The 17,003-nt window shown below is 47.4% G+C and overlaps 1 protein-coding gene across 1 annotated transcript in view; it reads left to right on the plus strand.

Moving 5' to 3' along the window:
- Window positions 1–17,003, plus strand: part of CFAP54 (cilia and flagella associated protein 54) — a 2,285,874-nt gene that overhangs the window by 1,543,466 nt on the left and 725,405 nt on the right. The gene's annotated exons all lie outside the window — the stretch shown is intronic.

Consider the following 17,003-nt stretch of genomic DNA (forward strand, 5'->3'; position numbering starts at 1 on the left):
TGCCTGAATCATTCCCCGTCGTCGGGGTAGGAGTCCCCGGTAAATAACAATAGTAATGTCACATAGACATATACTTAGTACTAGGCCAGTGGCCTCACATTAGTAGCCTATCTAGGTCCTTATGTAAAAAGGACCAAACTTTGGCCAGGAGCCAATCAGCTACCATCACCCTTCTCACCTTCCTGGAAGGAGCCCTAGTCCCTCAGATTTTCTACCGCACGTCGTGCAGAGGAGTCTCCACTGAGCTCTGCTCAGGTTTTTTCCTATATCTTTGGTTTTTTGCCTACTATTTCTTCAGGTTCAGTTGGAAAAGGAGTATTGATATTTAATATGTCTACTACTCCTAAAAAAGGACTTTTTAGGCCATGTGCCTCATGTAGTAAAATGAGGCTACACATAGAGGACAAGCATGAGGAATGTTTGTACTGCCTCTATCCTCAACATTCTGCCAAGGAATGTAAGATTTGTCGCACTCTCCCGGTCAAGACATTGAAAGACAGGGAAGGGCGACTGCTTCTGTGGCTCCAGAGACTGAAGGACAAAGACCAAGTCTCCTCAGGTGAGAGTGAGTGTTCCTTCAGAAGTTTCCACTCCTCTCCTAAAAGGCCTCGACAGACATCTCCAGGTCAGTCTGCTGTGCCTCCTCACAAGAAGCCAAAATCTATGGAGGGTCATCCTAAGGTCAAGCCTTCTCTTCAGATGACAGCCTTCAAAAAGCCTGCTGTGGTATCTTCTGGCCTGCCTGTGACGATGTCGACAGTATCCATTTCGACATCCACAGCGTCTACTTTCTCCATGGCTTCAACTGCTACAACGTCGTCGACGATGGGTAGGTCAATACCTTCTGTTATTCCTCTCACAAAACCGTCGACGACGCTCCCGTCGACGTCTGCTTCATCGTCGACGAAGGCAAGGCTTCCAGCGTCGACGAAAAACCCATCGTCGACGTCGAGTTCTTCATCGTCGTCGAAGACACCGTCGACGAGGACACCGTCGACGACGAGACCGTCGACGAAGACTTCCTCGTCGACGAAGACTACACCGTCGACGGGGACACCGTCGACGAGGACACCGTCGACGAGGACACCGTCGACGACGACACCGTCGACGAGGACACCGTCGTCGACGAAGACACCGTCGACGACGACCCCGTCGACGAGGACACCGTCGACGACGACCCCATCGTCGACGAGCTCGTCGACGACGACACCGTCGACGAAGCCATCGTCGTCGACTTCTGCAGTGTCGACGAGGGCATTGTCGTCGACGAGGACATCATCGACGTCGATGCAGTCGACGATGAAAATGTATGATACAATGTCAACAATTGTAGACGCTCCATCAGACGCTACAATGAATCTACAATTAAAGGGCTCTCCATCACTGAAGTATTCCTATACCCATTTTAAGATGTCATCATGCATGGTGACACCAGAGATGACTTCACCTAGCAAAGTCCAGCAACTGCTGCCAACGCAGTTTCTAGAAACAGAAGACCCTGACGTGGAGAACATGTTTCCCATAGCATCCAGTCCCTCTCATCTTAACATCAAGGTTCATGAGAGTTCAGACTGTGAAGATCTTGAAGAGGTGACAATTCAAGAAGAAGTTCGACAGCATACCACTGTTCAGCCTATGGTATGCCTTCCGGCGTCAATTGTCTCTGACCTACAGTTTCTGATTTCAGACTATAAGCAAAGATTTCCGTCTTCTGCTCCTGCTTCAGGAGTGCCAGCACAGCAGGAAGCTCCAGCTCCTCAACGTCGCCAGCGACCACCTCCGCTGGTTGTGCATCAGGAGCAAGAGAAATTGCCTCCTCAAATTTCTTCAGATGAGGATGAATATGAGGAAGAAATGAGACATGATGAAGTCCAAGATGAGGAAGGTGAAATACATGATGAGGATTCTGATGATAACGCCAACCTGGATCCGGCATCCCCAGAGCAAGTACAGGATGATTCTCCCCCTGAAGATTTAGGGGGATTCCATAATATAGTAGGGAGAGCGGCTGCGAGATTCAACATCCAAATAGCTTCGGAAACGCAGGACTGTTTCCTCCATGACTTTAAGGAATCCTTCAAAAGATCTGTTCGATCCATCCCAGTAATCGATTATATATGGGAGCAAGGACTTAAAATTATGAAAAATCCTTCCTCACTCATTCCAGTGCCGGCTAGACTTGAAAGGAAGTACAAAGCCCCAGACACTGCTCCCGCATGCTTAACTGGCCAGACTAAACCGGACTCAGTTATATCACAGGCCGCTCAGCAGAAGTCTAGCAACCCGTCAGCGGCAATAACAGCGCCTCCTGATAAAGAGGGGAGAAAACTTGATGCCATCGGCAAAAGATTTTCTTCTATGTCCGCCCTATCAGTCAGGGCTGCAAATTCTCTAGCATTACTAGGTCGCTACAATCGACAGATATGGGCAGATATAGCTCCATATCTAGAGGCAATCCCAGAAGACCAGAAAGAAGAGGTTAAGAAAATTTTGCTGGAGGGCGAACGCTCTGCCTCAGAGATGATCGATGTGGCCTTAGATATCGCTTCCACAGGATTTCGTCAACTGGCAGGAGCAGCGGTTTTGAGACGCCAGGGCTGGCTAAAAGCCACAGCATTCCGGCCTGATGTGCAAGCCAAAGTTCTAGACATGCCATTTGATGGCGAACTGCTCTTCGGTGAACATATCGATGATATGCTGCAAGGTATTAAGAAGGATACCGACACGGCGAAAGCCTTAGGCACCCTACAATACAAAACTAATTCCTTTCGAGGATCCAGAGGTAGAGGGCAGCAGAATAGGGGCAGCTATCAAGGTTACAAGTCCGCTTATAACTCTTCTCAGCAGTACAAGCCTCAATATCAGCAGAGACAGCAACAAGGACGAGCTTCCTACAACAAGTCGTCCTTTCGAGGGAAAGGAGGAAAGAAGGATAATTACAGACGCCAATGACTGCTTTCTCCAGCATACCTCCACCTCTTCTCCACAATTCGCAGTTGGAGGAAAAATTACCAACTTCCTTCACAATTGGAAACAAATTACAACAGATCGTTGGGTGCTGCAGTTAGTTCGCTTCGGACACACTTTGGAGTTTGTGGAACATCCTCCTCCGAACCCACCATGTCCTATGCAACACAAGAATCTACGCCTACTTCAACAGGAGCTCTCTCTAATGCTCCAGAAAAGAGCAGTGGAGAGAGTTCCTCGAGGTCAGAAGGGGAGAGGATTCTATTCCCGATTCTTCCTGGTCAGAAAAAAGGAGAAGAAGCAATGGAGACCAATACTGGATCTGAGAAACCTAAATATATACCTCAAGAAGCAGTCCTTCCGTATGGTTACCCTCCAGGAGGTATTACACCTACTCAATCCAAAAGACTATATGGTATCCTTAGACCTCCAGGATGCCTATTTTCATGTCCTCATTCACAAGAGTCATCGACAATTTCTGAGGTTTGCAGTGGCAGGCAGGCACTACCAGTTCAGGGTTTTACCATTCGGCCTGAAGTCAGCTCCACGCATCTTCACGAAGTGTCTGTCACCAGTAGCGGCATACCTTCGCCAGCATCATCACCAAGTCTTTCCCTACCTAGACGACTGGCTCATCAAAGCTCCGACTCGGATAGGCGCAGCCAAGTCCTCTTCGGCCTGCCTTCATCTATTCAAAAATCTGGGCTTAACACTCAACCAGGAAAAGTCAACTCTCCAACCGTCACAACGTCTCAATTTCCTGGGAGCAACGTTGGATACACAACAAGAGAAAGCCTTTCCTTCCAGAGAACGTCAGGTCAAGCTGAAGACTCTGGCTGTCCACATTCAGGCCAAGCAGAGAGTCAAAGTTCGACTATTCAAATCATTGCTAGGAATGATGTCTTCCAACATTTTTCTCATTCCTCACTGTCGCCTACACATGCGGCCTCTACAGGAAGCCTTAACAAATCAGTGGATCCAATCTACAGGGTCTTTCGACGACTGGATCAGGATCACTCAGGTCATGAAGAAAGCTCTGAGATGGTGGCTTCTGGGCGACAACTTAAACAAGGGTCTCCCTTTTCTTCTCCCAGTCTCTCCTCATGTGATAACCACAGACGCTTCACTGGAAGGATGGGGGGCGTTCCTACAGGAACTGCAAGTACACGGTCAATGGTCAGTGGCAGAAAAACAACTCCACATCAATCTGCTGGAATTGAGAGCAGTGCGCCTGGCACTTCGAGCATTTCTGCCCCGTATCAGGAACTCCCCAGTGCTTGTGAGGACGGACAACACCACCACAATGCACTACCTGAACAAGCAGGGGGGTACTCGATCCAGGACGTTGTCTCGAGAATCTCAGCAAATCTGGATCTGGCTGGTACAACACGACATTTCTCTGCGGGCAGAGTATGTCCCAGGAGTAGACAACACCCTGGCAGACTCGCTAAGCAGGCAGCGTTCACTTTGCCACGAGTGGGAGCTCGACCAGCAGACGCTCGACTCGGTGTTCTCCCGTTGGGGCAAACCTCACCTGGATCTCTTTGCGACGAAAGTGAACGCGAAATGCCAACATTACGCAAGCTGGCTTCCCCAGAAAAGGTCCCTACGGAATGCCTTTTCGATGACATGGTGCAACGTCTTTGCTTACGCTTTTCCACCGTTTCCCCTGATCCCCAGGGTTCTGCGGAAACTGAAAGCAGAGAGTTGTACCATGATCCTGATAGCCCCAGCGTGGCCGCGCCAACACTGGTATACGGAGCTACACCTTCTATCGCTGGAACCTCCAATTCTATTCAGGACATGCCCACATCTCCTCACAATGAACCAGGGACAAGTCCAGCATCCGGATCCAACATCTCTGAAATTATCAGCTTGGCTCCTGAGTTCAGAGAGTTCCAGGATTTAGATATTCCACAGGAATGCAGGGTCGTCTTAGCCCGGGCTCGGGCTGAAAGTACTAATAAGACGTATTCCCTCAAGTGGAAAAGGTTCTGTTTGTGGTGTAGAGCTCAGAATTTGCATCCGTTCACTTCTACTCCAGCACAAATTCTGCCCTACTTGCTCCACTTAGCCAATTCTGGACTGGCACACGCTTCAATAAAGGTCCACCTGGCGGCCATCTCCAGGTTCAGACGATCTTCGTGTGGAGCTTCGTTATGGACCAACAGACTAATCAAACAGTTTCTGAAGGGATTATTCAGATCTTTCCCTCCAGTTAGAGCACCTCCACCTACATGGCAACTAAATGTGGTACTAACTCAACTAATGAAACACCCGTTTGAGCCAATCCACAGAGCAGATCTAAAATATTTGTCATGGAAGACAGCTCTATTGCTGGCGCTCACGTCGGCAAGGAGAGTGAGTGAACTGCAGGCTTTTTCTGTGCAAGACCCCTTCATCCAGTTCAAGAACGACAGGGTCATTCTACGGACTAACCCTAAGTTTATACCGAAGGTTCCGTCCTCTTTCCATCTCAACGAACCTATTGTCCTACGATCTTTCTTCCCGAATCCATCATCTGCGGCTGAAAGATCTCTTCACTCATTGGACCTCAAACGATGTCTCAAATTTTACCTTCACAGGACGGAGCAATTTCGAAAGTCCAACCAATTGTTTGTTGCATTTAGCAGACCCAGGAAAGGCTTAGCTTTAACAAAACAGAGCATTTCCAGATGGATTTCAGCGGCCATCGCCTTCTGTCACCAACAGGCGGGCCACCCTCTGCCTTCAAAAGTACGAGCACACTCCACTAGAGCGGTTTCCACCTCCTTGGCGCTCTTTGCTGGGGTATCCATTGTCGACATTTGCAGAGCGGCGACATGGAAGACACCACATACGTTCACCAAGCACTACTGCTTGGACTCTGAACTTATGAAGGATACAGCAGTGGGGCAGGCTGTCCTACGTCATCTATTTCATTAGTGGTGAGCCTTCTTCCTATCATCCCACCTTCCAGGTAATTTATCGCACATTTCTTATCAGGTTGTGAGTATCATGTAAACTGTGTAACAACTTGTGATAAGATTACTATGTCTTTACGAATGTATTATGCGAAATGTGCTCATTATTGCTTGCTATTCTGATTCAGGCATGTGAATCTATGAAAGATACCCATAATACTGGATAAGAAATGCGTTACTTACCTGTAACAGCAGTTATCCAGTATTGGTATCTTTCATAGATTCACATGCAACCCACCCGCCTCCCCTGGAAGGGCTCACCTTCTCCCTCTCAGTAGGTACTACTTAGCACTGTGCTTACGAAAATCTGAGGGACTAGGGCTCCTTCCAGGAAGGTGAGAAGGGTGATGGTAGCTGATTGGCTCCTGGCCAAAGTTTGGTCCTTTTTACATAAGGACCTAGATAGGCTACTAATGTGAGGCCACTGGCCTAGTACTAAGTATATGTCTATGTGACATTACTATTGTTATTTACCGGGGACTCCTACCCCGACGACGGGGAATGATTCAGGCATGTGAATCTATGAAAGATACCAATACTGGATAACTGCTGTTACAGGTAAGTAACGCATTTCTATCAGTATCAATCACGTTTATTGTCTATTTATCAGACAAGACGAAGGGTCAAGGCATACAAGTCCTGCACTCATCAACACAGAGAATAAGGAATGCAAAATGGCATGCACAGTGCTGCAACGAACCCGAGATGTGACCCTCCTACATCTCTATAAGGGAATCGCTTCCCAGCACAAATATCCACAAAAGTGGTTCAGCACTCAACTCAAAAGTCAATTGTATCTACACCACAAATTTTCAGTCCACAATGCACAATTGAGAATTGTAAGGCATGGTCATCTCAATGAACAAATGTGAAAGTCGTTTCTTCTTCCAAAAAGTCTTTATTCATCATCTCACCTATGTGGTTCAAATCTCGGAAGGAACTGCAAAAGATCTGTAATGGATCTTTGAAAAACTGCGATCCCTATCCCTTCCCCATCCAGATCTCACAGTCATGACAGATGCATTGCTTCTGGGATGGGGCTGCCATCCAGGAGAGGTGGAGATTAGGGGACACAGGTCACCAGCGGAGTTGGGGCTCCACATCAGTATGTTGGAGCTTCGAGCAATTTGTTTGGTATTTCTTCCTTTTGTCAAGGGGAAGTTAGTGTAGGTGTTCACGGACAACACCACTGCCATGTGGTACTGCAACATGCAGGGCGGGGTGGGGTCGTGGACCCTTTGACGAGAGGTCCTGCATCTCTGGACATGGCTAGAACAGCCGGGCATAACCCTGGTGGCTCAACACCTGGCAGGTTTTCTGAACGCCAGGGCAGACGAACTCAGCCATCGATGCCTAGTGGATCATTAATGGCATCACCAGTCAGAGGTGGTTCAAGGTATCTTTCATCAGTGGGGAGAATCTTTGTTAAATTTGTTCACCTCCGAAGAGAATGCGCAGTTTGGCGATACTGCGTGCTAGAGTGTCCAAGGCGGGTATCACTCGGCGAGGCTTTTCATAGCAAGTGGAGCTCAGGCCTACTGTACGCCATTCTGCCGATACCAGTCCTGCCCAGGGTTCCGAAGAAGATCAGGAGTGACCTGGCCCAATTCATCCTTGTGGCTGTTGACAGGGTGAGGAGAGTCTGGTATCCATTGCTTCTTAAGCTGAGCATCGATCCTCCAATCTGTGGTAGGATCTTTTGTTGCAGCAGCAGGAGATGGTCCTCTCCCGAATCTGTCAACTCTGTGCCTCCATGCGAGATTGAGCGGTGGCAGTTGATGGCTTTTGACCTTCCTCCTGGGGTATGTGACGTTATTTTGGCAGCCAGGTGGCCCTCCACTAAGATGGTATATGCCTTCTGATGGCAGAAATTTGTATTATGCTGTATGGAGCGGTCTATTGGCACTCTTTCCGTTTCTCTTTCCACTGTTCTTTTATTCAATCTAGCCTTTGCCCAACAGTGCTCTGCTTTGGGAACCCTCAAGGGTTATCTTTCTGCTTTGTCTGCTTTTTTGGGGCTATCAGACCAACCCTCTCTCTTTAAGTCGCCAATTGTACATAGGTTTCTAAAAGGGCTGGTTCACTTTTTTCCACCCACGCCCATTGTTGTGCCGCAGTGGGATCTTAATTTGGTCCTCACTTATTTTATGTGTTCATTTTGAGCCATTACACAACTGTCCCCTCCGACTGCTTACCATCATGACAGCCTTTTTAGTGTGATTACATCCGCCTGGAAGGTGAGTGAGTTACAGACGTTATCTTGCATGCCTCCCTACCTGATGTCTTTTCCTAACAAAGTGGTGTTTCGCACCCGTGATTATTTTTTGCCAAAGGTTGTGACCCCATTCCATCTGGGTTAGTCCATCATGTTACCCACCTTCTGTGCTCCCCCTCATTCCTATAAGGAAGAGGAGCCTCTCCACCGAATGGACCCACTCACCACCTGGCAGACCAATCCAGACTCCTGGAGCCAGGCTCACCAGCCAGCTCCAGCCAATCACAAGCCAGACACAAATTACACAAACATGCCAACTTCTAGAAGTGGCACTTCCACACCAGACACAATCATGCCACATATATCATTGCGCAGCAATCAATCACACGAGTCCGCACATACCAAACTCTTGCCTGCACACCCCACGCATCAGAAACTACCAGGGACACATACATTCCCCCTGCATTCCTATGGGAGGGCAGGCCAACCTCACTACACGCACTCAGAGTGCGCACGCACTTTCCACTGGGACACAGTGAAAGTGCGCAGAAACCAAGACATCACTATAATTATTTAATAACACCAGGCAAAAAGTTCAGGGGTGAACCTGCCAGAAGGGCCAAGTCCAACATTCGCCCAGACAGAGAGGATGGCGAGTTGCACGAAGATGATACTGATGATGATGGCAATATGCAAGATTGGGACGATTACCAGATTCAGACACCATCCCCACCTCCCGCAACTCCCGGGGATTCCCCTCCTGTGGACATTGCAGGCTTTCACCAACTCATGGATAGAGCAGCGCTCCATTTTAAACTTCCTATGGTTCAAAGGGAAGAAGACTGCTTTCTTTACGACTTTAAGAGTCAACCTTTCAAACCAGTTCGGACAGTCCCAAACATCGACTTCATTTGGAATGAGGGAGTCAAGTTGATACAAACGCCGAATTCTATCTCTGCACAACTACCTCGGTTGAAGACAAAGTATAAGGCGCCCCAGGGTTCTCCAGCTTGCTTGGTGGCACAGCCTAAGCCGGATTCAGTAGTCACCCAGGCCGCCCAGCGCCGCTCTAGGAACCCATCTTTCCCGATTACAGCTCCTCCTGATCGCGAAGGTCGTCGCCTCGATGCCATCAGGCGAAAATGTCCAACTATGGCTTCCACTACTGTAAGGGCCGCTAATGCGTTGGCCATACTGGGACGCTACGATTGTCAGATGTGGTCTGACATGTCCACCTTTGTTGCCCTCATTCCTGAGTCCTCCAGGGCGGAGGCTCCCAAAATTCTTCAGGAGGGGGAAAGAGCGTCGGAAGAGATCATCGACTGCTCTGTGGATATCGCCTGTACTGGCTTCCGTCAGCTTGCGGGGGCAGCTATTCTGCAAAGCCAGGGTTTGCTTCACTCTACCTCTTTTCGCTAGGAAGTTCAGGCAAAAATTCTCAACATGCCTTATGACGGCGAGTCACTCTTCGGTCAGCATGTCGATGAGGCACTGCAGACGATGAAGAAAGATACTGATATGGCTCATTCCTTGGGTACCTTACAGTTCTGCAAACAGCCTTTTCGTGGTGTGCGCGGATGCGCCACCACCTCTTCTTCTCGTGGCGGATCTAATCAATACCGCTCCTATGGCCAGAGAAATCAACGGTATTCCAGCCAGCCGCAGCAGACCTCTCGCCAGCAGTCTTCCAAATCATATCGTGGAAAATCTTCCTATAGAGGTTCCACTTCCAAAAGGCAATGACTTACCTTTCCCGCGCTTAGTTGGAGGTCGAATCTCCCTGTTCTTTTCTCAATGGTCCTCAATCACCTCGGATTGTTGGGTGCTGGATATTATATCAAAGGGCGATGCCTTTGAGTTCGTAAAGTTTCCTCCTCACACTCCTCTGACTGGTCCGCCTCCTGCGCACCTCAAATAACTTTTCCAGCAGATTCGCATAATGATTCAAAAAGGTGCCATCGAAGTGGTTCCCAAGTCTCGGGGGGGGGGGGGGGTGGGATTTTATTCCTGGTTTTTCCTCATCCTCGAAAAGACAGGCGACTGTCCTCGATTTATGGGCACTGAAGAAATATCTGAAGTGCCAGTCCTTCCGCATGCTCACTGATGGAGATCCTACGTCTTCTCTGCAAGGATGACTTCATGCCCACCAGCGACCTCCAGGATGCTTATTTCCATGTGCCAATTCTTCCTCGTCACCGGAGGTACTTGCGCTTCCGGGTGGGGTGGAGAGACTTTCAATTCAGGGTGCTGCCTTTCGGCCTGCACTCTGCCCCTCGTATCTTCACAAAGGTTTTGGCTCCAGTGGTGGCTTACCTACGTCTACAGGGCGTCCACATTTTTCTAGGCGCCACTCTGGATACGTCACTAGCCAAAGCATTCTTGTCTCATGAACGTCAGCTGCGGATTCTACGCCTGGTGGCTCTCATTTGTTCAAAAGAGTCTGTTTCCATTGATATATTGAAGTCTTTTCTGGCAATGGCGTCCTCGTGCATTTCTCTAATCCCAAATTGCAGGCTAAGGAATTGCCCCATTCAGGAAGAATTGGATGGTCAGTGGCGTCAGGTCACCGGCTCTTTCAACTATCTCATTTGTGTGACCTCCCGGATGAGGTTGGCTCTCCAGTGGTGGGCGCATCCGCCCAACGTGGCTGCCGGGACCTCTTTCCTCACCACAGCTCCGGAACTCATTCTGACCACGGATGCCTCCTTGGAAGGTTGGGGCACACACCTTCAGAGGCTGTCCATCAAGGGGAAATGGACTCAGTCTCAACGCTCCTGGCACATCAACAGGTTGGAGTTGATGGCCATCTTCCTGGCTCTCAAATCGTTCCTTCTCCTGATCCAGGGAGAATCGGTGCTCATCCAAACCGATAATACCACCGGTATGCACTATGTGAACAAGCAGGGCAGCACCAAATCTCCTCTCCTGTCTCGACTTAAACAGACTAACTGGGATTGGGCGCTTTGGCACAACATTACCCTAACAGCAGTTCATCTACCGGGCATCTCGAACATCCTAGCAGATGCCCTCAGCTGGTCCGCATCCTCGACTCACGAGTGGGAGCTACATCAGCCGACTCTGGACTTCATCTTTCAGCGTTGGGGTCATCCACACATGGATCTCTTTTGCGAGCCCAGTGAACCGGAAATGCCTGTTCTTTGTAAGTTGGCTTCCCCATCCAGAATCGTCCAGGAATGCCCATTTGTTGGATTGGTGCGGTCTATTCGCCTATGCCTTTCCGCCGATTCCACTGGTTCCTCGAGTGTTGTGGAATATATGCGGAGGCAGCCGTGCCACATTCTCCTGATCGCTCCCAGATGGCCTCGACAAGCGTGGTTCTCGGAACTGCTGCTTCTATCTCAGTGCAAACCCATTCTCCTTCATCCTCCAGCGGACCTCCTCACGATGGACGAGGGTCTGATCTGTCATCCGGACCCCTCCTCTCTCAGATTATCGGCCTGGAACCTGAGTACCTTGAATTTGCCCATTTGAACATCCCGCCAGCATGCAGAGACATTCTTGCCAATGCCAGAGCTCCATCTAACAATAAAGACTTATAAACTAAAGTGGAAAAGATTCTGTCACTGGTGCGCAGCTGCCAACATTCATCCTGTTCATTCTACTCCAGCTCAGTTACTACAGTTCTTTTTAGAGCTGGCTCAGTCAGGGCTTTCCCACTCCACTTTGAAAGTTTTCTTGGCGGCAATTTCTCGCTTCCGGCAGGATGGCTCTTCCTCTCTCTGCTCTTCCAGAATCATTCGTCAGTTTTTCAAGGGGCTGTTCAGGAAGTTCCCGCCCATTATGCGTCCTCCTCCAACCTGGCATCTCAACATTGTTTTGGCACAATTAATGAAGGCACCTTTAGAGCCTATCGACAAAGCGGATTTGAAATTTTTAACTTGGAAAGTGGCCCTTCTCCTTGCTTTAACCTCTTCACATCGCGTGAGTGACATTCACGCATTTAACATTAAGCCTCCTTTTCTCCCATTCAAATCAGACTGTGTAATGCTTTGCACCACCCTGGCTTTCATGCCTAAGGTGCCCACTGACTTTCACCTCAATGAACCTGTTTTCTTAAAGACTTTCTTTCCCAATCCTCTATCTCCAGTGGAGCAACGTTTACATTCTCTCGATGTTAAGCAATGCCTTAAATTTTACATCGATGGGACGGCACCCTTTCGCAAATCTGATCAGCTGTTCGTAGCCTACGTACGCATGCGCAAGGGGTGTTCTGTCACTAAGCAAACTGTTGCACGTTGGATTTCTTCAGGGGTTTCCTTCTGTCATCAGAAAGCTGGCAAGCCTCTTCAATCCTCGGTGAGAGCTCATTCCACCACGGCGATTTCATCCTCTACTGCCCTGTTTGCTTGTGTGCCAATTCACCAAATTTGCCGAGCAGCTACGTGGTCCAGCAGGCACACTTCACGAGACATTACTGCCTTGAAACGATCAAAGAAGCCGATACGGCAGTGGGACAAGCGGTGCTTCGCAATCTTTTTAACTAAGGTGAGCCTCTGCTTTCTACCCTCCACCTATATGGTTTGTGTAATGATATTGTTATTTTATTATTATTATCATTGCTACCTGGCTAAGCTTGATGTTTTGCATTTTCATGCCTATACATTGCTGATTTTGCTCTTTCTGCCAGCTATTACTTCTCACTATTTTATTCAAACATGTGAATCTATGAAAGACACCCTAATACTGGAGAAGAACAATTGTTAGTTACCTGTAAACAGGTGGTTCTCGAGTATTGGTGTCTTTCATAGATTCACATGCGACCCACCCACCTCCCCTCAGAGGCTCGCTTCTCCTCCTAGACTCTTTTTGTCACTCTTGTGCTACAAAAATCTAACTAACATAACGACAGGGATATGTTGCAAAAGTTTTCTCTCTCTCCGTGTATTCCTATATGGGAATGATGACCTGGTATTTGCAACTGTTTCTAGTGTGTATTTATATGTGTTAAGTTTTTACATACGTATTTTATTGGGATTTTATTGCTATTTTATTTACCGTGGGGCACCCACATCGACGACGGGGAATATTCAAGCATGTGAATCTATGAAAGACACCAATACTGGAGAACAACCTGTTTACAGGTAAGTAACAATTGTTCATCACATGCATTTCCTATTTTAAGAGTCGCAACTTGCTTGAAAAGTCTGAGACCCTACCACACCTCAACTAAACGGCAATGTTACTCATCCTGTACCAGTAGATTCTCTAAATGTGAATGGCAACAAGAAAGTGAAAGACAAATCTTTCCTTATTTTGATAGGTGGTCTTATTACCTTTTAGGGTGAACTCTCAAAACACATGCCTGAATTGGAGACCCAAGAAGTGGTTCTCACTCAGGGGATCTCCATTGACAATCATAAACACTGAATAATCCTTGCCATCTTTGGGGATCTGGAGCACTTATTTTAAAATCACATTACAGTATTTTCTCTTTCCTTCAGAAAGGCCAGCGGGTACATACGATAGACATTTATAATTAGCAAAACAGGCTGTTAGAAATTGGATTGTTGGCTGAGTTTGGTGTGAGCCCTGGTCAATCAACAGCCACACTCCCTTGCAGGGTGAACCACAAAATGTCACTAAATGAACCTGTGCTTAACACTGTTAGCTTGCCAAAAAGCAGTTGGGCTTAACACTGGTGGCTTTCCAAAAAGCAGTTGGGCTTCACTTAGAAACATTGTGTAAAGTATTTAAGCAGTGCACAGACAGTAATAATATGAAAAAACAACAAAAGAAAAATCCCAAACCAATTCAGAAAAATAGATTACATTTTAATACATTATTTGACACCAAAACAACAACAACAAAATCAGTACTACCAGAGTTATGAATTTTTAAAGGTTTTAGTAAAAACCAGTGCCTAAAAGATCAAAGCACCAACCTCAGACGTCTAATATAGAAATAAAAATATGGCCTACTGTGATGGAGTCTGGTTTGGATACAAGAAGTGGATTGGGCCTGGTCAGCGCTTACCTTTGGACTTAAATAAATTCTAGAGAAAAACGTCCTTTGAAGGAAATGTTCAGCGAAGCAAGGCTGCAAGAGATGTACAAAGAGGGAGCTTAGTCGCAGGATTGCCTTGGGTCTAAGCCACTGTGAAGATTTCTATGATCACACTTAGTCGTCAAAATGAAAGTTGAAAATCTCCAGTGGGATGAGGCAGCAAGCTGTAGCCAAAGATAGCTTTGGAGAAGCACCGCTGAAATGGATTTGCTGCTGTTGAGAAAAACATAGGGGAGAAGCCGCAAAGTCAATCTGACTGGTGATGCACCGGGCGGAGAGGCGATCAGGTTAGTCTCGGTCCCCTCCTTGTTCTCAGAGCAGTTTTTAGCCAAAAAGGGCCCACTTTTAGATTTTGGCTATCTGGGCACCTTTAGCACCACCTTTAAAGGCCCAGGACTGGAGGGGCACCATTTAGAGGGTCAGGACTCAGTCAGGCTGGGCCCAGGTTCGGGTTCAAGATGGAGGAACTCTTTTGTGTCCCTGTGCCTCTGAACAAGAGGCCAGCAAACTCTGGAGGTTCTGGGACAGTTGAAGATCCAGTTGTTGCACCCTGGCAGAAGGTAGCAGAACATCAGGCTAAACAGGGAAGCAATCCAGCCATGTCAGCAGTCTTGTTCAGCAGTAGTTCGGGCAGAGTGGTAGTCCTTCAGCAGCACTGCAGTCCTTCTTCCTATCAGATTGTTCACATGTCCAGAAGTGTACTGAAGTTTTGGTGTTTGAAGTCCTACTGTTGTACCCTGGTGCCTTGGTCCTTGAAGGTGGGAGAAGCTTCTAGAAAGTGTCTTTGAAGTGTTTGGAATTTCCTGCCTCCCCTGCCCTGGCTCCAAGCTGGCGGCAGTGACAGTGCAGGGTTGTTAGGTCCTTTTTGTAAAGGCAGAGCACTGGCTATTCAGTTGCAAGTTTGGCCGTGCTCAGCTCCACCCCAATATCCTGCCAACAAATGGCCCATTGAAGCACGCCTAACCCATCGTTTGTGTGACTGTCTGGGAGGAATTCACTATGTCTAACTGTCATTTAAACCCAGTCATTTGACCCAGGCCATTCTACAGGCACATAAGGGCAAAGCGCAGAAAAATGCCAACTTTCTAAAAGTGCTACGCAAACAAATGATTGACGGAATGCTGAATAAATCATACATTCACCCCCATTCAAGAGATCTGGGTTAAATCCATTGTTCTTTTGCGCACCATGTCACCCCAGTTTAGACCCAGCCATATGCAAATCAGTCTTGACCCTGTCCCTCATGGGAACAGTCCAGACCGAACTGCTAAGCCAGGTCCTCACTGGACCGGAAACAAGCATCCTGAGGTTTCTGGGTATTGTCCTTCCTCAGCCAGGCTAGCTTGAATCCAGTGGCACAGTGAGCAAGGGACCCACGCTCTGGGCATACCCATCCCACTTAGGGTGAAAAGTGCTACACAAACAAATGAAGGAAGGAAGGAATGCTGAATAAGTCATACATTCACCCCTAGTTAAGAGAACTTGGTTAAATCCATCGTTCTTTTGCTCACAATCATTCGTTTGCGTAGCCCTTTTCACTCTAAGTGGGATGGGTATGCCCAGTCATGGGACCAGCCTTCCCCACGTTGTTCTTCATGAAAGGTGGAGAGTGCACAAAAGGGCAAGCCAACATGGCCTTGCTTTATGGGCCTGTATAGAATTTCTACCCACAAATGTGTATAGCTTCAGGGGTGCTCTGTGATACAATTTCATGTGGTTTTCTGTTTTGTTTTCTGTTTTGTTGTTCTTCCTTATAACCTTGAAACGTCTAAGCCATCTACTTGTTTACCCTTTGGGGAGTTTTTTCTTCAAAGTCTGATCTTCGTCTCTAGATTTAGTGAAAGGTGTACACATATTCTTTAACAATGGAAGGTTTGTTTATTGTGGTCCTAAAAAAAGGAAAACGAGGAAAAATAGTCAGATTAACATATTTTGCATTATGGTTTTAATGAAACATTCCAGTCAGTGAGCAAACAAAGTCAGATCCTTCTGTTCTTGTTTTTCTGCAAGCAAAGAAAGAATGGAAACCATCTTGTTGAACTTATACATGTTGAAGACTACCGCTTCTTCATCCTAGTCAATGACAACCTTTTTGTCGAATAAAGCCACCTCCCAAATGACATAATCTTCCACATTCTCATCAGTGGTGGTTTATATGCTCCATTCATGTGCTTTAAAGGGGTAATCCAAGTCCGGCTACTATCTCCATCAAATGAACTCAATATCTTTCGTAATAAAAAAACACCAACACTTCAGATGCAGACTTTAGTGAAATATCTGTCACGTTGAGAAGGTGATGAAGAGGATGAAAGGGTGAATTTGAAGAATAGAGTTTTCAAACCATATGTAGTGTAGAAGGAAATAAACCAGAGACAGCTGAATAAACAAATGCACTCATGACCTGAATATTTATTTGCTACTTGAAGAGAGACTGGTGTGAAAGGAGGGATTTCACTATCTTTGTGGTGAGTACCTATGTCATAAACCTTGTGCTTTCAAATTCTCTTCTTATGCACGCCTCCTCCCTAGGTCTAGGTGCCATTGGATTACTTTGACTGTTATATATAATGCATGAGTTTTCTTCTGGGTTGCCCCACCTGTTCCTGCTACTGTGAATCATTCTGCTGCCTTGGAAGAGTCTCAACCATCTACTGTCACTCAAAGGACTGCAATAACGGAACAGCCCGAGCATCCTTTTGATCGATTTAAGTCCAGGTCCCATGCTCTTTGTGCCCCTTGTCCATTATCAGTGGATGAGGAGGAAGAAGAAGAAGTTGGCGCAATTGAGCTCAAGGAGGTATCTTCCCCCACAAGTAACAAACTGGCCCATTGAG

Source organism: Lissotriton vulgaris, chromosome 1_1, assembly GCF_964263255.1.
Source record: "Lissotriton vulgaris chromosome 1_1, aLisVul1.2, whole genome shotgun sequence".
NCBI classification, from domain to species: domain Eukaryota; kingdom Metazoa; phylum Chordata; class Amphibia; order Caudata; family Salamandridae; genus Lissotriton; species Lissotriton vulgaris.